The following is a 23,716-nucleotide window of genomic DNA, read 5'->3' on the forward strand; positions in this document are numbered from 1 at the left end:
AAAACTGAAAAGAGTAATTCTAACCACAGGATTTAACATTTTAAAAAACCAAAACAGAAAAAAAGTTGAAAATATTTCCCCCCCCCCGCAGCAGGTCCTGACTCAGAGGTCTGTCTACCAGGGCTGTGGGACGCATCACCAGGTTATTTGAACAAGCCACCATGGGAGGGCACAGCATGCGGGTTGGCTGAGGCCAGCTGGCCTGACTCAGGAGCCACCTTCCTTTGTCATGGCACAGCTATGACACAGGCCCATGTGGACGGAGAAGACAGGAAAGCTTCCCAGAGATGCCAAGTGGCAGAGACACAGGAACAACAAACCAGTTGACCCAACGGATATTTACAGAATGCCTACTTTGTGCCAGGCATATGGCTCTGGGTGCTGGAATAAAGAGAGAGTCAACAAGCCCCAGGAAATCCCTTGTCTCACAAAGTTTACAACTCTCCCTCCAACAAACAGAAATCAAGAGTGGGAAAGAAAGGGTGCGTATAATGTTAATGTTGACATAAAAAACAGAAACTCTAAATAGCCTACATCCAATAAAAATTTTAATTCATAATAAAAAATGTCAAAAGGTATTATCAAAAACGTTCCCCAAAAGAAAACCCCACACCCAGTGGCACTGGTAAATTCTAGCAAAGCTTTAAGAAAGAAGTAACACCAAATTCCATCAAAAATGGGGGGGGGGGGACAGTGATATCGCCCCCTTATATTATGATGCTAGTTTATGTTTTATAAAGCCAGCTTAACCCATGTACCAAAACCTGGCAAAGATAAAAGGAAAGAAAATTCCAAATCAATATCTTTCACGGATATAGATGCAAAAATCCTTAACAAAATAAAAGCAAATTAAATTTAACAATAAATAAAAACGATAATACATCATGAGGAAATAAGGTTTGTTTCAGGAATACAAGGTTGGTTTAACATTTGAATATCAATTTAATTTGCCCTTTTAACAAAATTAAGGGGGGAAAAAAACCATGATCACTTCAATAGATGCAGAAAAGCATTTGACAAAATTCAGTACCCATTCATAATAAAAATTCTCAGCAAGCAAGAAAATCCTCAAACTGATAAAGGGTACCAACAAAAGGGCACCTGGATGTCTCAGTCAGTTGAGCATCCAGCTCTCGGTTTCGGCTCAGGTCATGATCTCACGGTTCGTGGGTTTGAGCCCTACACTGGGATCCATGCTGACACTGCGGGGGCCTGCTTGGAATTCTCTCTCGCTTGCTCTCTGCCTCTTCCCCACTCATGCACTCTTTCTCTAGCTCTCAAAATAAATTTAAAAAACTTTTTAAAAAAAGGTGCCAACAAAAAGCCTACAGCTAACATCATACTCAAAAGTAAAAAGCTGAATTGTTTCCTATTAAGATTAGAAGAAATGAAAAAATTCCTGTTTTCACTACTTCTATTCAACATTGTCCAAGCAGTCCTAGCTTTTGCAATGAGGCAAGAAAAATATAAGGCATTTGGGTAAGAAAGAAGTATAGCTGTCCCCATTTGCAGATGATGTAGCTGTTTATATAGAAATTTCTGGGGAATCTACAAAAGAACTACCAGAGTTAATAAGTTGTTTTCCAAGGTCACAAATCCATTGTATTCTTATATATTTGCAGCAAACAACGAAACATATTTTTAAATTTCATTTAATAGGAACAAAAATCAAACTACACAGGCATAAATCTAACAAAAGACATGAAAGACATCTACCCTGAAAACCACAAAACTTTGATGAAAGAAATTAAAATAAGATCTAAATAAATTATACATCACGTTCATGGAAAAATTCAATGTTAAGATATCAATTCTCCCCAAACTGATTTATAGATTCGATGCAATTTCAATCAACAGTCCAGCAGGGGGGTGCCTGGCCGGCTGAGTGGGTGGAGCACGCGATTCGATGTCAGGATTGTGAAATCCAGCCACACGGTGGGTGAAGAGATTACTTAAAAATAAAAGCTTGGGGGGCGCCTGGGTGGCGCAGTCGGTTAAGCGTCCGACTTCAGCCAGGTCACGAACTCGCGGTCCGTGAGTTCGAGCCCCACGTCGGGCTCTGGGCTGATGGCTCGGAGCCTGGAGCCTGTTTCCGATTCTGTGTCTCCCTCTCTCTCTGCCCCTCCCCCGTTCACGCTCTGTCTCTGTCCCAAAAATAAATAAACGTTAAAAAAAAAAAAATTTAAAAAAAAAAAAGCTTGAGAAAAAAAAAAAAAGATTCCAGCAAACTTATTTTGTAGAAATGGACTAGTTACTCTTAAAATTTACATGAAAATGGAAAGGACCGAGAAATAACCAAAGCAATTTTAAGAAAGAACAAAAGTTAGAGGACTTGCCCTGATTTCAATACTTACCACGAAGCTATGATAATCAACCAAGTATGGTACTGGGGTAAGGTTAGATGTATAGATCAATGGACCAGGAGAAAAAGTCGGGAAACAGATTCACAAATATATGGTCAATTGACTTGTGACAAAGGTGGCAAGGTGATTCAATGAGAAAAGGAAAGTCTCTTCAACAATGCTGCTGGAAAAACTGAACATCCATAAGGAAAACAATGGGTATCAACTCTTTCCTCAGACTACACACAGAATTAACTGTACATCAATCATAATCCTATCTTTTAGCAAAAAACCTTTGCGGTGCTGAGGTAGAAAAAGGTCTCTTGGATAGAAAAACAAGAAGCATGAACCATGAAGAAAAAAACTGATGAATTCGATTTCACCAAAAAGAATGACTCTATTCTTCTAAAGATGCCATTAAAAAAAAGACAACCAATTCAATACAAAAATGGACAAATGATTCTACCATGTACTTCACAAAAAATGACAAAATGTCAACAGGCACATGAAAAGACGCAGACGTTATCTGTCATCAGGGAAATGGAAATTAAAAGCACAGTAGGATGCCACACCGCTACCCATCTATCGGACCCGTAACATAAAAGACAAGCGCTAGTGAGGATGTGGAGAAGCTGGAACTCACATGCACTGCTGGCGAGAATGGTAAAGTCCAAGCACTTTGGAAAAGGGTTGAGCGGTTTCTTAAAAAGTTAAACATACACCTACTATATACTAAATACCCAGCAATTCTACTAGGTATTTACACCAAGGTAAAAGAAAACATGTCCACACAAAGACTTGTATACAAATGTTCATGGCAGATTTACGTGCAATAGTTCAGAACTAGAAACTGCTCAAATGCCCACTAACACGTACATGGATCAACAAATTGTGGGAAAAGAACAAACTGTGCTTATACGCAATGTGGAACATTTCAAAATCATTACACTGAGCCAAAGATGCCATAAAAAGGGGGACGTATTTTCAATTTACAGTGAATTATTATTCAACTCAATTTACACGGGATTATTCAATTTATATAGAATTCTTTAAAAAACGCAGAATAATCTTAAAGACAGAAAACAGATCCATGTCTGCCTGGGGAGGGTGCAGAGAAAGGGTGGATCCCAGGAAACCTTCAGGGGGATGGAACCATTCAGGGGATGGAAATGTTTGCTGCCCTGACCGGTGACCGTTTCAACAGGGGTGGGGGCGGGGGTGTGAACACCCAACAAGCCTTACACTTTAAACAGCACAGTTCCTTGTACCGCAACGACACCTCAACGAAGTTATAAAAAGTACATCTAATGCACTAGAATAGTCTTCAAAGGACAGGGTGAACCTTTCTCCGAATGACTGGGGTGACCATATAGTTTTATCATCCAAGCCAGGAAATTTGTGCAAGTCAAAGTGAGTGCTAAAAATAATTAACGGGTGTTATCTCATCTACAACAGGGTGTAGTGCCCTGCACAAAACAGCGCTTAGGGCTTTGGGAACAACAAATACCCAATCTATCCCTCGGTGCGATTAGATACTTGTTACATAAAGCAAACCGCAACGTTCACTCCTCAGAAGACAGCCAGAGCTGGCAACGGCCAGCTGGAAAGCAGTCACGGAAATGGTGCTGGTCTTCAGTGTCACGCAGGACAGATGCCAAGGCTCCCGCCTCAAGGTCAGTGTCCCTCCGGCCCCATCAAGGACGGGGTGGGGCCCAACCCACTCCAAACTACTCCCCAAATGTGTTAATTACTCTGATCTACAATCTCTGGACTTTGGCAGCCCGGGACCATCAGGCAACGGTAGACAGGACACCTGACACGACCAGGTTGTTGCTGTTGTTGTTGTTTTAAGTATATTTTGAGAAAGAGAGAGAGACAGCACAAGCAAGGAAGGAACAGAGACAGAGGGGGGGAGGGAGGGAGTGAGTGAGAGAGAGAGAGAGAGAGAGAGAGAGACAGACAGACAGACAGACAGACACACAGAGAATCCCAAGCAGGCTCCGTGCTTTTAGCGCAGAGCCTGATGCGGGGCTGGAACTCATGAAACCACAAAATCATGACCTAAGCTGAAGTGGGTCACTCAACTGACTGAGCCACCCAGGCACCCCATGAACCAGTTTTTCCAATGCAAGTCCACCAGGGGACACCTGGCTGGCTGAGTCAGCAGAGCACAGGACTCTGGATCTCAGGGTCATGAGTTCCAGGTTGGACATAGAGCCTACTTAAAAACTAAATTAAATGTAACTGTAACTATAACTGTAAATATAAAATATAAATATAAATGGTACAAAAGGGACAGCCAGTGAACAGCCGTGTGCAGGGGGAGCTCCCAGACTTAGGAGAACACCTCAACACCGGGCTGAAGTCTCAAGGTCTAGCTGAACATCCTGCAGAGAACTGGGACAGCAGTTCCTACCGTCCTCCTCCCGACTGAAAAAAAAAAAAAAAAAAAAAAAAAAAGAAAAGAAAAGCCGGGGGTTGGGGATCATGTGTTTCATTCTTGAGTTTACATTTCAAAGCAGGTGCTTCAACTGTGGAGAGGGAGGGATTATTGAGTCAATAAACCAGAGCCTCCCCACCACAGGGCAGGGAATTATCTTAATTTGATAACAAGTCGTTTCAAGGAAATAAAAGGATCCTATTCACTACTCTACCTGCTCTGAAATACCAGGTTATCCTGGGACAGAAAAGTAGGGGTTTTTCTAAGAAAAAATATAATATCCTACAGAATGATTCCATTTTCCTAACTTTCAAGGGGAAAAGAAAAACAAAAACAGGACTTGACTCAATCATATTCCTGGCACATGTACCAAAGAATATTGGGTAAAGGATGACTGAAATTATTACTTTCCTAGACACCCTAAGAAAAAACTCACGCACATCCACATACCTTCTCCAGTGTTTGTGTTCCTGAAAAACTCTAAATGTACTAGAGTCAAACTACAGTCTCTCAGCTGTCCATTCTGGTTGTTTCCTCTATCATTTGTAAATAAGAACAATTAGAAGCATCAACAACACTCTCTCTCTCTCTCTCTCTCTCTCTCTCACACACACACACACACACACACACTCACACACACACACACACACACACACACACACACACACACACACTCACACACACTCACTCTGAAAATGGCTTACATTTCACAAACACAACCCCTCCTGGACAACACCACACGGCCCAGACCAGTGAGAGTCCTCCTACACCCCCACCTCTAAATACACCTAAGAGACCACCACTGGCCCCAGCACTCACCACAAGGTTGTCAGGAAACAGTGTCCCCTCCCTCTGCCTGCTTGGAACAACTGTAAGACCTGAGTCTGAACCCCTGCCGTGGAGCACCTGGCTCTGAGGCTCCAGAGGCAGGCACTGCCTACAGCAAAACCCCACACTTAGCAAACACACGCTACCAATTTGGCTCAATGCCTGCTTCTTCCTGCTTCTTGAAACTGAGAACACAGAGTGGCTTATGAAGCAGAGGATTTGCTGGATTCACTTCCTCCTGCAGCTGCTCACTCGGTCCCATTCCACCGCCCAAAGGCTGTTTTAACAATCACAGCCTTTAATTCGCTAAGCACCTACTATGTGCCGGGCACTTGCCCCACCAGCATGCGTGAGTACTGTGACAATGGGAGGACAAAGCGACAGGTGTTGAGAAGCGCAGATCCCACAGCTGACAGCTGGCACAGCCAGGACGTGAGGTCAGCTCTCCTGGAGCCCTGTGCTTGAGCAGGAACCAGGGTGGGCTTGCTCGTGGCAGGGAGCCCAGGTGGCAGGCGCTGCTGTCCTAAATACGTGGGGCTTCCCATCTGGCACATCTTCTAGCTTAAGAGGACACATGGGACACCCTCAACCCACGAGAATGACCTGCCCCACCCCAGCTCCAGGCCTGCAGTCACAGAAATTGGGAAGAGTTTTTCCATGAAGGAAATTTGCCAACTATATATATAGCTTTTCCTCTCTCCAAGCCAAAGTGACTGGCGTAGGGGTTTTGCCCAGGAAATATCCGAACTCCAAAACAAGCTGAGAAGGAAAACTGATGTTGAAATCTGGATAAAGGTCATGGTTCCTCGGCAAAGGAGCAGCCCTCATCACCCCACAGGCTGACGTCGACTGGAAACAGCTGAGAAAGTCAGGTCCAGGGTTCCACCCTGTGCAGTTCTACTAGGGAACGTTCATTCATTCAACAAACATGAATGCCTAACAGACGAGATTTAAAACCACTAAAAATATTACTTAAAATCATTGCATAGCTTCTTTCTTACTTGAAGTTGTTAGGCAGTAACTACTGAAAACAGGAACCTTTTATTTCTCCTGTTTTTAGTAGTTATTGCTTGATAATTCTAAGGATAATAACTCTCCCAATACCTACTCTTCAGCAGCAGACGCTATTTTTTAACACTCTCTAGACTCCATCTAAAATTCCTGAGTATCAGAATAACTGCTAAGTGTGCAAGTTGAACCCTATTACCTTCTTACTATCACTGATGAGTGCCAGTGGAGATAGAAATCGGGAAACCCTCAGAGGGCACTTTTCGGCCAACCCAGTGACCTAGGAGAGGCTATCCCCATTTCACAGATGAGAAAATGGAGTCACACAGCTAACAAAGAAGACCACCTTTATAATAGACTTCATAAAACCTCTGCATACCATTAAATATTTCAACAATAACAGGGTACCTGTCTGGCTCAGTCAGTAGCACATGTGAGTCTTGACCTCAGGGTCATGAGTTCAAGCCCCACATCGTGCGTAGGGCCTACTCAACAATATTACTTGGGGAAAGGGAAGTCACAAATACAGACATGACAAATTACTCCTCTCTTTGCAGGGCACGGTTATCCTCACACGGTCATTTCAGGGCAATCATTAGGATGACACTAGGAGCAAAGCCTGCTGGATCAATCCCCATCCCAGCAAGCCGTGCGGTGTGGAAACATGACCAGGCAGAGGTGCACCACGATACTTCGGGGAAGCCAGGTGAGATTTCAATATGGCATTCTGCAGAAGCAGTCCTCTAAACACGTACATCCCACATGAGAATACAATTCCCAATTTATAGGAAATTACACTGAAATATGGCACATCTTTTTTGTGCCATGGACCCCTTGTGACAGTCTGGTGAAGCCTATGGACCCCTTCTCAGAATGTGTCTAAATACAAAAATTGAAACACTTAGGATTGCAATGGAAACCAATTTTAATAAAATATAGTCATGTCCACAGACCCCTTGCAGGAATCCGAACGTAAGTTAAGAGCTGCTACCAGGCAACACACTTTCTTCTCTCTTCCCTCTCTCTTCTCTCTCAAAAGGAGATACAAGGGGTGCCTGGGTAACTCAGTCAGTTAGGCATCTGAGTTCTGCTCAGGTCGTGACCTCACAGGTCATGGGCTCTAGCCCCGCATCGGGCTGTCGGCAGGGAGCCCACTTGGGATTCTCTAAACACCCCCCACCTTTGCCCCTCCTCCGCTCGTTCTCTCTCTCTCTCTGTCTCTCTCTCTCTCTCTCTCTCTCAAAATAAATAAACTTAAAAAGAGAGAGAGAGAGAGAGAGAGAGAGAGAGAGAGAGAGAGATAAAAGGGGACTGGCACTCTGGCACTGATCTTGAGCTAGGAGAACCAAGTTCTGGAAGGACCCAGATGACTCTGTGGAACTGCCATACTGACCAAGGACTGCCTTCTTTTGCATGGAATAAAACTTTACATGTTCACATCATTCTTATTTTGGCATTTTTTCTTATAAGCAGATGAAGAAGGATGAATGATGGCCTCCAAAATGATATGTGCACATTCTATCCCCTGGAACCTGTGAACATCAGCTTATTTAGAATAAGGATCTTTGCAAATGTAATTAAGGATCCAGAGATGAAATCATCCTAGGTTATCTGATTGGGCCCTAAATCAGTGACAAGTGTTCTGAAAACAGACAAGAGAGGAACCAGGAAGCAGGGGACAGCCATGTGGAGACAGGCAGAGACTGGAGGGATGTGGCCACAAGCCCAGGAGAGCCAGGGGCTGGGAGGGGCTGGCGTGGAGTCTCCCCTAGGCCTCGGGAGGAGGCACAGTCCCACCACACCTCCGTCTTGGATTTCTGACCTCTAGAAGGGTGACAGAATAAATCTCTGTCGTTCTAGTCTGTCCTGGCAGCCCCAGGACACTAACAGTGCAGCCAAACCCTCTTCTAAGAAACACATCTCTATGATTTTCTAAACATTAAATACTGGGAATTCAATATAAACTCCCTTTTATGCATGCAGTGTTATATATGGCATGATGCAGAAGTGGCCCTCTAAGCATGAATATCCTACACTTAATTCTCATCCAGTTCATACTGAAAACCCTCTTTATTGTCCATCCCCATTATTTGCAATCCATTTTCCTGAAATTTAAAAATATATTTATTTAATAGGGCCTTCTCCTTCCCTTTACTCTGTTCTCACATGATGCCAACAGACACTGGCGTCTCGCTTCCAGCCCTCTGCCCGTGCCCCCTCTGCTCCCTCTCACACCCCTGCCCCTTCCTCATGCCAGCGTGCACTCACTCATCCTCTGCCCTTCTCCAGCCCACCCTTCTGCTCTCGCTTCTTCCTCGGCCAGCTCAGCTCGGTCACTTCCACCCAGGTCCCCTGATCTGCCCGCTTCCTCATCATCAACCCAGCCTCGCCTCTATTCCTTTATCACAGGCACGTGACACGCTCACCAGAGATTCTGGGAATCAGGACACAGTACAGCCCCAACCATGATCCATCTGAAATGAGGTAGACAGAAGCCGAGGAAGCTGTGAACCAGAACCAAGCCCGAATCAAATAGATCAGGCAACAAAAAGGACACAAGACAGAGCGAAGGCTGCCCTCTCAAGGAGAACTGCACCCTCTCTCGGGCAGGGGGCTCAGCACAGGGGCTGCTCTGCAAGGGAGACCACACTCATTTTCCCAAACGTCCCTCCTGCAGCCTACGATGCTTGTTCTAGCCATACCATCTGCATGAACACCTGAACACATTCTGAGCCCCCAGTGCTACAGAGCGAGGAAATAGAGTTTAAATGATCAACTTTGCCACATCTACAGATGAAATGTCTCCACCTACACAAGTGATCGTTACAGACCCATGATGTGGAAGGGCTTACGATGAAAATGTAAAGTTACACACACGCTGCTCTGCGTATAACATGGGAAAAGCAGCATACGCCCCCGGCAAAAGCCTGAAGGGACTCGGAGAAAGAGAAGAGCTGCTGAACTGTGACCTTTCCTCCCCTCACTTTAAATCTCCTCTAGAACCATTATTATGATGTAAGCACTTGCACAATAAGGGGGTAAGCTGCCTGCACGGGTTCCGGTCCCAGGACGCTCCTGGGGCCCGCCCCCCAGCCCACTCACTCGCCCCTTCTCAGTGGCCAGTCCAGCCCCCGGGCCCACAGAGATCTGCCCCACGCTCGCACTGTGTTCTGCCCCTTCTGCTGTTACACCTGTCACGGGACACTATAATCACTTCTAACGTCTAGACACTTTTCACGTCTAACAGGCTGTGAGAAGTCCCTGAGTGCAGGGGACATGTTTATCCACGTCCGTCTGCCCTCAGGCACTGGGCAGAGAGAGTACCTCCACGCTGGATGCTTGAAAGAAGGAAAAACAAGTCTGTCCAAAACCTGCGTCTTTTCCAATTGGTTTCTGTTTGTTTTCAGAAATCAGAATGCCAAGGTACAGCCGGAGTGTTGTCAAATTGTTGCTGGGCTCTCCAGGGGTAGATAAGAAGTTTTCACACTGTCAAACTTAAGGGAAACACACACACACACACACACAAATGGACACCACCCAGAGACACACAGACAGACACACACATGGACATACATACATGAGCGTGCGCGCACATACATATACACACACACACACACACACACACACACACACACACACACACAGAAAAAGGAGCCGGGCCCAACCCATAGCTGCTCATCAGAATCCAAAGACACACAGCTCCCAGCAAGCTCTCGGCCCAGTACGAAGGGCATTTGTAAGAGGGTAACAGCAACCCACAGCATAGTCCACTGCGATGAACGAACCATCCAATATCCTCTCTGAAGAGAAAGAAGCAACAAAGCCTCCTTCCTGGCTCACGCTCGCCGGCACAGAGCCCATGTGCATCCTGCACGGGGAACAGCAAGCTTCAAAGAGAACCCCTGGCCTCAAGTCAAGACCTAAGAAAGTGTGACCAAGTGCACAGATTACTAAGGAGCCTGTGCGCATCTGGCATCACAAGAGTGTGAGTCCCAAACGTGGCCGCACTGCAAAATCATGGAAAGCACCGAAAAGTCACCCACTTACAAATCGGCATCAGAATCTCTGGGGATGGTGCCGATATTTTTTTCCCAAAGGGTGCTCAGGCACAGCCAAGTTTGGGAACCGCTGCCCTGAGTAAGCAGAAAGTGGCAACATGTTACCTTCTGACCACGGCATGAACAAGAAGACCTCCCAGAAGAGACAGTTGTCACCCTACCTTTGAGGAATGGAGAGGTCTGTAGAGGGAACTTCAGCAAAGGGCCCCCATACTGAGGAGCCCCACCAAGACCAGGATGACCTGTGCACAGGGTACTGGTTCCCTACAAAAAGCAGGTCGGCTGGAGCAGGTCCGTGGCGAGGCGAGAGGCTGGGACAGCTGGGGAGCGCCACGTCCCATGGACTGGAGGAGGTAAGAACTGAGGTGGCCCTTGATGATTTACACTGCTTTTAGAAATGGGCAGAATGTGACTCTTTTTAATGGTTTTATATTTCAGGCATATTCCAGTCAAACTTGTCTTTCCTCTTCAAGGTCCAACTCAAGTGCGGTTGCTGCCAGGACCCCAGGGATAAGAGTAAAACAGCCTGACTGCTTTTAGGGCCAGTGAAGTCTAGAATAATCCACAGTGATTTTAATTAGAAGTTATTATTCAGCAAACAGAGAAAGTATGAAACATTTCACTTAAGAAATGTAAGTAACTCAAACTAAAAGAAAAAGGTCTAGTTAAGTACCAAAGGATATCATAAATTAATTTGGTCCACTGCTTTCAATTTACCCACTGAATAGATAGGCAGTGAGTGCCTATAATCATAACGTTAACAACAGCCAACACTTACGTCATGTCTACATTTTATCAGCTCATTTAATCCTCACAGCAACCCCATAAGTAGGTACTATTATTATCCCATGTCTCAGATGAGGAAGCTGAGGCTCAGAGTTGTTCAGTGACTTGCCCAGGGCCACTCAGCTAGTGAGCTGAGATTCATGACCTGGCTTCCCAGTCCTTGTCTCTGAGCCCTGCTGCTTCTGCACAAGGTCCCACGCTGGGTACTTTCAGCAGTGAAAAAAAGAATATAAGCTAGTTCTACTGTCTAGGTTCTTACACTTGAGGAAATACAGATCCCAGACATTCAAAGACAGAGTCCCTGATTCCTCTGGGAAAACCAGAACATGGAACACCACATAGCACATCATTTTCCCGAAAAATGAAGTAAAGGGTAACCGAACCTATTACAGCCTGAGTCCCTAACACACAAGCTGCGTAACTTATAAAGCCCCGTCCTTTCCTTGGGATCCTGTTCCCCCACAGCGCTGGCTTTCTCGGTCCCTGATGACGTCGGCTTCCGTCCCCGCCCTCTGGCTGCTCAGGGGGGACCCAGAGCCCCACCGAGGGAGGGTGCCGTGGGCACCCCTACCCACCAGCCTGAGGAACGAGACGTGCACCTGGACAAGACCAGAACTGGCTGCTGGTCCCAGGGCCAAGGTACCGTCCAACACCAGCACAAGAGCCCAAGGGGTTCGAGGCGGGGGGGTCAGGCCTCAAGCTCGTGATGCTGGGACAGCAGATGACCTCCCCGACAGAGGTAAAGGGCTCCAGAGTGTGGAATGAACTTCCAGAGAGCCACCGTCCTCTCCCAGGTAATGCGGGTGCAAACGCCTCGCAATCCCCGTGGGCCCCGGGCTCCCTGCCATCCAAGGGACACGGGCCAGTACTCGGCCTGCACCCGCCTGCAGTCAGCCCTCAACCTGCTTCCCGCTGTCCATCAGCAGCACCTGTGTCACCCTCTGATGACGAGTCCCTCGGTCCTACTTAGCTTAGAAAACCTTCACTAAATTCACCTCGGCTCATTCTACCTCCCTCAAAAGGGACAGAGCCTCTGACACCAGCAACCATGAAGTCAGCCTCTGAGGTGAAATTTCCAGAACTGGAGGGGTCAGTGATGCACCCCTGGTAAAGGGAGGGCGTCCACAGCCACCCCTGAGTCTGGCCCTGCACGCATGTACCGTGGGGCCTCGTGCAGAGCTGCTTTCTGGGAAAGCAGCAATTATCAACTGCTCAAAATCCCATTTTTCCTCACCACCCTACTGAATTCCCAAGTCATGCAAGACAAGGAACAGCACAGTACCAACGAGAAGTGCCTAGCCAAAGCGCCTGCAACCCTGCTCTCCATCCGGCCCCTCCTCTCCTCAGTAGCTCCATCGAGGCTTCCACACGTCCCACTGGGCCACAGCAAGGCCACCCGTCCGACCTCCACACATCCATGCTGACCTCCTCTTCCTGCAAGACCTCGTCTTCGGCAGCAGCCAGACTTTAACAAAAACAGTCACCAACCCCGGCTTTGGTGACTTAAAAGAACCTTAACGGCTTCCCAGGACCCATGACAAAAAAGTCCAAACTCCGCACGGCGTGGAAAGCACTTCACCTCTGACCTCTGCCCATCTCGCCGCCCTCACACGCTCTGCCCTCTCTGGCAGGAACCACTTCCACCCCCTGGACACTCGCATTGCTGGCCAGGGCTCTCTCTCAGCCTCAGGCCTCCAAGACTCTCGCCCCTGACACCTGCCCCCCACCGCAGCCCCGAGCTGGTTCCTCCCCGGCCCGCTGCGCCCACCGAACCACACACCACGTGAGGGCAGACCTGCCCAGCCACCCAGAGTGCGCACTGGAAGCGTTCTGCTGGTGAGATCAGCCAGAGGAACGGAGCGGGGCCCAAGTCATCCTGGAGTCAGTGGCAATCAAGTCACCCTTCGAGCAGTACTGTGTGGGGGCTCTCAGGTACAGCAGTGAGCAAAACTAAACCCTTGCTCTCGCGCAGGAGATGCTACAGCCCTGTGACAAGCAGACCCAAATGGACTCAGAGGAGGGGCTCTCAGGGACGGGGGGGGGGGGGGGGCAGGGGGAATGGAGCTGTGCCACGCCCCACCCACTACTTGGACTTGTTTTTGCGGCATTTTGACACTTCAAGTAACATTAAAGGAGGTGATGACATTTCATCGAATCTTTATTAAAATAGGACAAAGCTTTAAATGATGAAAACACTGACTTGGCAAAATAAGTAAGAGCACTAAACTCTGATGGCCCTGCTCCTTGCACACTCTACAGCTCTATGCCGCTCCGGGAAGGTCATAAAAGAAGCCAGTGCGGGACTGGAAGACAAAATCACCACCGAAAACTCAAAGATAAAGAGATCAGGCAAGGGGGAAATCCAAATCAATGAAAACATTTGGAAGCCCAAGAGAAAATGGAAAATCTTTCCCGAAGCAGAAAATGACATTAAACAGAAAGAATTTTTAGAATCTCTATCTGGGTGGCTCAGTCTGTTAAGCGTCTTGATTTTAGCTCAGGTCATGATCTCCGGGTTGTGAAATTGAGCCCCACATCGGGCTCCGTGCGAAGCGTGGAGCCTGCTTAAGATTCTCTCACTCTCCCTCTCCCTCCTCCCCAACTTGTGCTTTCTCTCAAAATAAAGAAATTAATTTAAAAAAAAAACCAAAAATCTCTCTATCAAATGAGAATTGGCCAGGAGATAAAAACAAGGCAAAAATAACATGAAAGCTATGCTGGATGGGGGTAAAAATCATAAGGAAATGCAATAGGAAATAAAATTAAAACTTTCCTAAATAGAATCTGGGAAAATCAACAAATTTAAATAATGCAGGAGAACTCGACAGACACGGAGATACAGAACCCTCCTGGACAAAACCTGACACCTTCATCCGCCTCCACGGGGCTGTGCCGATGGTACCACCTGTCCAGTGCCCGCCCTCCGTCCCCCTCCACTCAGAACCAGCAGCAGGTGGTCTCCCGCCGCCTCCTACATACCCTCTGCCCTCTCCCTTCCTCCTCCAGGTCACCCTCCACATTGCAACCAGATTATAACATTCTCACACTGCAAGTCTGGGAAATTCACCAAACGGAACGATTCAATGGTATTACCTGGTGAAGGATGAAGCCTGGAGCCCTCCCCCTGGTCTCTCTCTCCCCCTCAGGCCTCAGCAGCCACACAGCCCTTCTTCCGCTTCTTCACACAGGCTGTGCCGTGTCCTCCATCACGAGGCCTTTGCACACACTGGGCCCCTGACCTGCCCCATTCTAGGGTGCCTGCAGGCACAGACACCTGCACACACTTCCTTCAGCTGATTTACCACTAACCAGTCTTCATATCTCAAGGAAAATATCACCTCTTCAGGGGCAGTCCTCCCAACTCCACCCCAGTACCAGTTGGGGGGGGGGGGTCCTCACTATGCAGCCTTCCTTCCCTACCACCTGTTTCAGCTGTCACCTCTTCCTGCGTGCTGCCCTGAGGCCCCAGGAGGACACGAGCTTGACGAAGAGCCCCTCTTTTCTGCTCACCAATGAAACTCCACCACTGAGAATGGTGCTCCGCCCTGGGCAGGCCCTCAATAGACATATTCTGAACCAATAAATGAGCAAACAACAAAGTTCCCAAAGAACAAGACAAAGCACATGAACCAGAACTATACAGAAAATAAAAGGAAAAAAAGATCTTTGTAAAAGTTGGAAAACCAAAAGCAAGTCTGGAAGACAGAAGATTTAGTATATACCAGACAAACTAGTAAGCAAAATCCAACAGCACAGAAGAGAAAAAGAATCCCACAAGATTTCAAGCAGAAATGTACAGATATCCTCGACGATAACGACAACAGCAAGGCTAGCTTCAAATGCCTCCCCTCCAACACCAGGATCAGAAAACATGATGTCGTTGGAATTATCTAATAAAAACAAAAAACAAAAAACAAAAAACACCATATTTTGTTTCCTTTGTGGAAAGCAAAACATTCTACATTATTTTTCTTTGTTCCTCGGTGCCTTCTCATTTTCATTAGTGTAATACAAACAACAGTTGGTGAAAGAAAGCACTGAGAAGCGTGTTCTATGTGACTAAACACCCTGTCAGTTACAAAGGTTGACCAGAAAAGGACATCACCAATTGGGCTGGCTATAAGCAGATACAGCATAAGAAAATCTGTGAATTATAAATGTATTTTTTAAAGGAATTTTAAACTCAAATCATTAACAAATATCAACAGTGCACAGCACTCACAAAAATGCCAAACAGAAGAGAGGTACCAAGGAAGCATCCAATCAAGAAAGCACAGCACTCAGCCACCAAACACAGGAGTCCGAAGTGCACAAACCCGGACAAGTAGAAAATGTCTACAGTCCACTAGTACCGGCAAAGAGCTCCAGACTGAAGTAAAACAACTTCTAACCACATACTGCTTACAAGAATTACAATCTAAAATAACAAGGAAAAACTGAAGCTAGAAGTGAGGGTGGGAGAGGGAAGTACACATTCTTAAATTCTGAACAAAAAAAGATGGCAATATTAGTATCACAGTTAGTGGTAAGAACTATTCAGTGTAAAAAAGATCATACCTTATTGACAAATGGTTACTCAGGAATGGTGGTATTAACATCCACGCGCTTTTTTTTTAAAAGAGCTTCAAAAATGATGAAGGTGAAACATGTTGCAAATATAAGAATAAAATGACAAATATAACTGTCCTGAAATAGAGTAATTCTTCATCAGTCTATGGAAGATCAGGTAAATTAAAAACAGGATCATAAGAAGACCTAAACAACAAATTTCATAAATGACAAAGGCCAAACATTATTCCCTTTGGTAAATACATCATCCTTCAAGTAAATGGTATCTCACGTTTTATAATCGGTGATCTTAATGTCAGACACCTATAAATATCACTGAGTGACAAGATGCAGAGAAAATTAAACTAGTGACAACTGCAGATTCACTCATAAGTGGATTCACTCATAAGTGGAAGAGGCTGAGACGCTAAACAGAGCTTCTGGTAATACCACAGGACTGGTGGGAAAAACACAAATTCAGAGCCCAATAGAGAACGAATACCTCAAATTTATAGATGAGACTTCTGAAGGAGTATCCCATAAGGAGTGCAAAGAGACCGGCCAATGGAAAAAGTAAAGCCCACATTCAAATTAGCTCTATCACAAACTGGATTTAAGATAATCTGCTGCTAGCCTGCTTACCTAACTAGAAGCAAAAGTAAATGCTCTCTAAGGGAAGACACCATCACCTGAGCATAAAATTATCTTGACAGTTTTCCAACAATATTTGTCAACCAAAATTAACAGGCATGCAAGAAAAAAAGACTAAAGGAACAAAAGCCAACAGAAAGGCCAGACAATAGAAGAAGACCCATAAAAGAACCAGATATTTGAGTTTTCAGACATAGACTTTAACATAAATATGCTTAATATAGGGACTTTGGCAGGCAACTAGAAATCTTTTTTAAAAAATCAAATGAAAATTCTCAAGCTGAAAGACAAAATAACTGAAATGGATTTTTTTAAGTTCGTTTATTTATTTTTGAGAGAGAGACAGAGAAAGCAAGGGAGGGGCAGAGGGAGAGAGAGAGAGGGAGGAATCCCAAGCAGACTCTGTCCGGACAGCACAGAGCCCAGTGTGGGGCTCAAACCCACGAAATGTGAGATCATGACCTGAGCCAAAACCAAGAGTTGGACTCTTAACCAACTGAGCCACGCAGGTGCCCCCTGAAATGGATTTAATAACAAACAAGAAAGACCTGAAGAACATCAAAAGATAATAATGATAATAAAACACCCCGAGAGAAAAGAATAGAAAATACTCTTTTTAAAGAATACAAAAAACAAATGGAAGAGAGTGAAAAGATCTAACACACAAGCCCCAGAATAAGAGGAAAAAATGAATGGATAGAAGCAACACTTGAAGAAATAATAACCAAGACTTTGCCCAAACTGACAATAAAAGGAATCTAAATCCATAGATTTCAGAAGTGCTAGGAATACTAAGCAAGATAAATACAAAGAGCTGTGCCTGGAAAAATCGTAAAAAAACATAATGAAAATTTTTAAAGTAGTAGGAAGAATATACTACTCCATCCAAGGAGCAACAATGAGTTGCTAATGAGTTTCTAACAGAAATAATGGAAGCTAAAATACAAGGACTTTTTTTTTTAATGTAAGCTATCTGTGCAACGTGGGGCTAAAACTCATGACCCTGAGACCAAGAGTCGCATGCTCCACCAACTGAGCCAGCCAGGCACCCCTACAATAACATTTCTAGACTGCTCTAAGAAAAGAAAATAACTGCCACGCTAGAATTGTGTAACAAGCAAAAACATCCTTCAAAAAGGTGAAATAAAGGTATTTCAAACAAAAAGAGAAACCTATACTAAAGAAATACTGAAGGGAGTTTTTCCACACAGAAGGAATATTACCACAAATGGATCACAGAAATACAAAAAGAAATGAAAAGCAACAGAAAGGTTAAATATCCATTATAAATCTAAATGAAGGTCCTATGAGGCTTCAAATATTTATAAAATTTAAGAAACCAGCAGAAAGGCTAGAGGAGAGTACAGAGATGGTTGTTTTTTATTTAAGTACCACAACTTAATTGTAATTTCAATTATGACTTCAGTAGCAATGAAGAGTATAGAGAGTGTAAAGGCTCTAGGGTCCTTGCGTTATCTGGGAAGCACTAAAAGTACTTCTTTATTACTTTAGTACTTTAGTACTAAATTTAATTTAATTTAATTTAATTTAAATTTAATTAAAGTCAAGGATGTGTTTTGTAATCTGTAAAATATACACTAAAATAATGTATACACTTGTTTTTAATGTTTGTTTATTTTTGAGAAAGAGAGACAGAGCATGAGCAGGGGAGGGGCAGAGAGAGAGGGAGATACAGGATCTGAAGCAGGCTCCAGGCTCCAAGCTGTTAGTGCAAAGCCCAATGAGGGGCTCAAACCCACGAACCGTGAGATCATGACCTGAGCCAAAGTCAGACACTCAACTAACTGAGCCACCCAAATACCCCTAAAATAATGCATACAAAACAAGCCATAACAGGGGCACCTGGATGGCCCAGTCAGTTAAGTGTCCAACTTCGGCTCAGGTCATGATCTCACGGTTTGTGTGTTTGAGCCCCACATCCGCTGGCTCTGTGCTGACAGCTTAGAGCCTGGAGCCTGCTTTGGATTCTGTGTCTCCCTCCTTCTCTGCCCCTCCCCTGCTTACACTCTGTCTCTCTCTCCTTCAAAAATAAACATTAAAAAAAAATTTTTTTTAAATTAAAGAACTGAATCTTAAAAAAAAAAAAAAGCTATAACAGAAGGTAAAAAGAAATAATTAATCCATTTAAGAAAGGAAGAAATGCGTGAAAAAATATAAAAAGACAAAAAGAATGTTAGATTTATACCCAAATACAAGAGTATCTAAACTAATCACAGATTAAAAATAATCCAACCCAACTGAAAATATAATCCAATTAAATAATACAATGGTTAATTTTAGAAATCACAAAACCATATGTTGCTTACAAGAGATACACCCTATATATAAACAAAAAGGCTTGAAAGCAAAAGAATCGAAAATTATGTACCATTACTTACATAATAATTACCAACCACAAAAAAGCTATTGCAGCTATAGTAACATCAAAGTAAACTTTAAGGCAAAAAAATATGAAGAGAACAGAAGGTTATTTCATAAAAGGCTCAATCTAGTAAGAATATAAAATAACCCTAAATCGGGGCGCCTGGGTGGCACAGTCGGTTAAGCGTCCGACTTCAGCCAGGTCACGATCTCGCGGTCCGGGAGTTCGAGCCCCGCGTCGGGCTCTGGGCTGATGGCTCAGAGCCTGGAGCCTGTTTCCGATTCTGTGTCTCCCTCTCTCTCTGCCCCTCCCCCGTTCATGCTCTGTCTCTCTCTGTCCCAAAAATAAATAAACATTGAAAAAAAAAATTAAAAAAAAACAAAACAAAAACATAACCCTAAATCTATATGCACTTAAAAATAACCCTCTACATATATAAAGCAGGACTAGCAGAAGGAAAACAAAAACCAGGTAAGTCCAAAATCACAGGAGATTTTAATCAATCTTAATAACGAATAGGAAAAGTGGAAAAACAAATCAGTAGGTTATAAAATATTTGAGAAAAATAACTAAACCTTTGTCCTAATCAACTGCATACAGGAACTACTGAATCTGAGTTACAGTCAAATGCACATGGAACATTTATGAAAACTTGTAGGTGATAAAAAGTCTCATCAATTTCAAAGGTTTAAACTCACAAAGTATATTCTCTGATCATAGTAAAATTAAGCTAGAAATCAATAACAATACAACAAGAAAAATCCCCCAAGTGCCATGATATTAGGAAATGTACAGATCACAAAAGATACAAAATAATATACATTATGAGTCCCATTTATATCAAATATCTAAAACCATCAAAACTAATCTACAGTATTGGATGGTCAGGATAGTGTTTACATTTGGAGAGGGGAGGGTAACCATGACTGTGAGAGATCACGAGCAGAGCCTCTCTGGGCCTGGATATGTTCTATCACTCAATCTGAGTGGTCATTACACATCAAGCTTGCACTTATATTCATGTATTTTTTGGTAGGCAAGTCATTTTTCCATTTAAAAACTTATCTGAAATATATAGTTTCAGTAAAGTGGAAATTCTGCATTGATAAACTCCTTTGGAAAGTTATAGTAGTAAAAATACACCTTCAGTATAAATCTGTAATTTTATGATCATAAAGCTGAAAATAATTTTAAAACATGTTAGAAAATGCGAAGGAAAGAAGCATGAAGGTAAATGAGAATTTTTACCTGGTAACTTCAGCCCCACCATTACTAGATGAAACCTACTTTAAAAGAAAAAGAAAAAAAAAAAAGACAGGGGTACCTGGGTGGCTCAGTCAGTTAAGCATCCAACTTCAGCTCAGGTGGTGATCTCATGGTTCGTGAGTTCGAGCCCTGTGTTGGGCTCTGTGCTGACAGCTCAGAGCCTGGAGCCTGCTTCCAATACTGTGTCTCCCTCTCTCTCTGCCCTTCCCCCATGCTCGCTTGCTCGCTCTCAAAAATAAAAAAGACAAAGCACTAAAACTATCACAACCAGTGAGGGCAAATTTAGATAGAGAAAGCCAATGAGTAAGGTAATTTGAACCCTAAAAATACAGTGTCTAACTATCTGAAAGCCCATGAAAAAAAATAATTCATAAAGAGAGAAATTCAAATAGCCAATGTTCAACCTCACTTTGATAGTTGAAGAAACAAATCAAAACAAATTACCCTTTTTATTTGAGAGAAAGAGAGAACGTGAGCAGGGTAGAGGGGCAGGGGGAGAGAGAGAATCTCAAGCAGGCTCCACATTCCGCGTGGAGCCAGATGCAAGGCTCAATCCCACAACCCTGGAACCATGACCTGAGCTGAAATCAACAGTTGGACGCTCAACCGACTTGAGTCACCCAGGCACCCCAACAAATTACCATTTTTTAAACTATCAAAATGGCAAAGATATCCTAAAATGTTAAAACATGGTGTCTGTAAAAGGATTTAAAAAAAGAACTTTTAGGGCGCCTGGGTGGCTTAGTCAGTTAAGCATCCCACTTAAGCTCAGGTCATGATCTCACAGTTTGTGGGTTCAAGCCCCACATCGGGCTCTGTGCTGACAATGCAGAGCCTGCTCAGGATTCTCTCTCTCCTCTCTCTCTGCCCCTCCCCTGCTAGAGTATGTGCACATGTTCTCACTCTCTCTCTCTCACTCTCTCTCTCTCTAAAAATAAATAAACTTAAGAAAAAAAGAACTTTCATGAAGTCCCATTGATATAAGTTCTAAGGGCAAGTTGGCAATGAGATATGAAAAGCCTCTAAGTTTTCAGAGATTAGTATTAACATGTTTAATCATCAGAAACATATAATTTCACATTACAGAGGCTGGAACCTAAAGCTGGCAAATTCCCTTCTCCTATTCACGCCACTTTTTTGGCCTTGTGAGGGGGCGGCCCCACCTGAAGGTGAGAAGGCAGAAGACACCGTGAGCTCTACTCCCCATCGTCTGGAAGCTCCCACTGCCGCCACGCCACCAAGGAAGAATCTGAAGGCAATCTCTACCTCTCCAGCCTCACCCCAGCCTCACACTGTTCTTAAAGAACAGGACGACAAGCAGACCCCCTCTAGTTACATGAGCCTCGTTTGTGACACCTCCTCCATCCAGCCTGTCTAAAATCTCTCCCCTCCCCACATACCCTCCCCCATCTCCCTTGGCAGTCTCTTGTCCTATGGGCCCTCATTTCTTAACGTTATAGCTCTCTGGCCATCCGGGGGAGAAATAAAAATGGAGCCTTTTGTACTGTGGAGTAAATGTACTCATGCTTCTCAGCTACAAAAGGTTTCCAACTGCAGCAGCTTTCACGGACTGATTGTAGCAGGCAGGCAATTTAGTAGACATTGTGCAACTGGGGAATTACTCCAGGAATAGCTGGAAAACCAAATGAGATGTCCCAGGAAACGTAGCAGCTTCTGGACAAATGCATTCGTCCTGCACTTGCTCCTGGCGCACGTGTGCCAAGCACTGGCCAAGTCCACGGCCGGGCCCTGCCTTTCGGGAGGGCCGACTTCAGACCGACCCACACAGGGACTCGGGCAGTTGGCTGTATGGTAAGCACCAGGTTCGGGGTGCGGACGAGAAATACTGCAGGGGTGACTGAGGGGGAAGATCATCAAGTATGAATTTTAAGCCAAGAAAATACTTCTATTGCTCACAGCTCTGGAACTGCCGGACTCTCTACAGAATCATGACTGGCGGGAAGCGGGCCGTGAACTCGCCCCGTGTATCTCCATGTTCCATACGCCATCATGGATCACTCATGGGATGAGCTTGCCTATCTACACATGTTTCTGGGTAACCTCAGTATTAATCTTTCTCTTGTCCCCTCTCAGTACATCCTCAGGTGAAAAGGCAGTGTTTAAAGCACTAACGAAATCAAAAATAAATGTGAGAGAATCGGTGCCTCGTCCCTGAAGGCTGGGAATTGTCCATGACTACCTGACAGAGATGTGGTTCCAGAGGTTTCTCCAACACAGACTGCCTCCACATCTGCAAGTCCAGTGTGGGCACTCTGAACACATTTCCCATAGAGACAACATACAAATCAGGGTTCACTGTTGGAGCAGGCTGACAGAGCTCCGTATTAACTCACATGGTACCAAAAGCATAGTGCCATCCTATTGTTTCCATATTTTTACCAAGATATAATTCCCACACAGTTCACCCTTTTAAAGTGTACAACTTAGTGGCTTTTAGCACACTCCCAAAGTTGGGCAACTATCACCTGTATCTAATTTTAGAACATTTTGTCACCCCCTGAAAAAAGCCTGTACCTCCAGCAACCATTCCTCCCTCCTCCACAGGCCCCCGCCCCCACCACTCAGCTACTTTCTGTCTCTACAGATTTGCCTACTGTGGCATTTCATATAAATGGAATCATCAAATATGTGGCCTTTTGTGTCTGGCTTCTTCCATTTAGCTAACGTTTCCAAGGCTCATATAAGTCGTGACATGTATCACCCATTTTTCAGAGGCCTTTTAACAGCTCCTACTTTGTACCTCAAATGGAATTCCATGTCCAAGAATTTAAAGAAATAATCAGAAATGCACCTAAGGATCTGTGTACAAGTGCATATCACAATATTACTTACGATAGGAAAATACATTCAATTTAGGGACTGGTTAAATTTAACACACATATACGCTGAAATACTATGCAACATTAATACACAAGATTTTAGAGGATATTACAAATGAAAAGGCTCACTGTTAACTAAAGAAAGAAGGTTAAAAAACCGTACTTTATAAAATGTATTTGGTGGGAATGACATCGGCCGAAATTATTACCAGTTATCTTTGGGTAACAGGAATATGGATTGTTTTAAATTTCCTATTTACATTTACATACTTGAAAATTTTCTTCAATAACTGGATCAGAAAAGTGTTTTGTCTTTTTATTTTAAATTTTTTTTAATGTTTATTTTTGAGAGAGAGAGAGAGAGACAGAGCATGAGCAGGGGAGGGGCAGAGAAGGAGGGAGACACAGAATCCAAAGCAGGCTCCAGGCTCTGAACTATCAGCACGGAGCCTGACACAGGGCTCAAACCCACGAACCAGGAGATCATGATCTGAGTCGAAGCTGGATGCTTAACCGACTGAGCCACCCAGGCACCCCTGAAAAGTATTTTGTCTTTAATCACACTC

The 23,716-nt window shown here is 44.4% G+C and overlaps 1 protein-coding gene and 2 long non-coding RNA genes across 3 annotated transcripts in view; 2 read left to right on the top strand and 1 right to left on the bottom strand.

The window, feature by feature from the left end:
• DGKD (diacylglycerol kinase delta) overlaps positions 1-23,716 on the bottom strand; it is an 86,911-nt gene that overhangs the window by 57,533 nt on the left and 5,662 nt on the right.
• Positions 3,372-9,992, top strand: LOC121014403 (uncharacterized). Its single transcript, XR_005783197.1, has 3 exons — positions 3,372-4,015; positions 7,176-7,324; positions 9,028-9,992. It is a non-coding gene; the product is annotated as an uncharacterized LOC121014403 (long non-coding RNA).
• Positions 10,228-23,121, top strand: LOC121014404 (uncharacterized). Its single transcript, XR_005783198.1, has 2 exons — positions 10,228-11,029; positions 21,397-23,121. It is a non-coding gene; the product is annotated as an uncharacterized LOC121014404 (long non-coding RNA).

The sequence above is a fragment of the Herpailurus yagouaroundi genome, unplaced genomic scaffold (genome assembly GCF_014898765.1).
Source record: "Herpailurus yagouaroundi ecotype Mexico unplaced genomic scaffold, PumYag 202, whole genome shotgun sequence".
Classification (NCBI taxonomy): domain Eukaryota; kingdom Metazoa; phylum Chordata; class Mammalia; order Carnivora; family Felidae; genus Herpailurus; species Herpailurus yagouaroundi.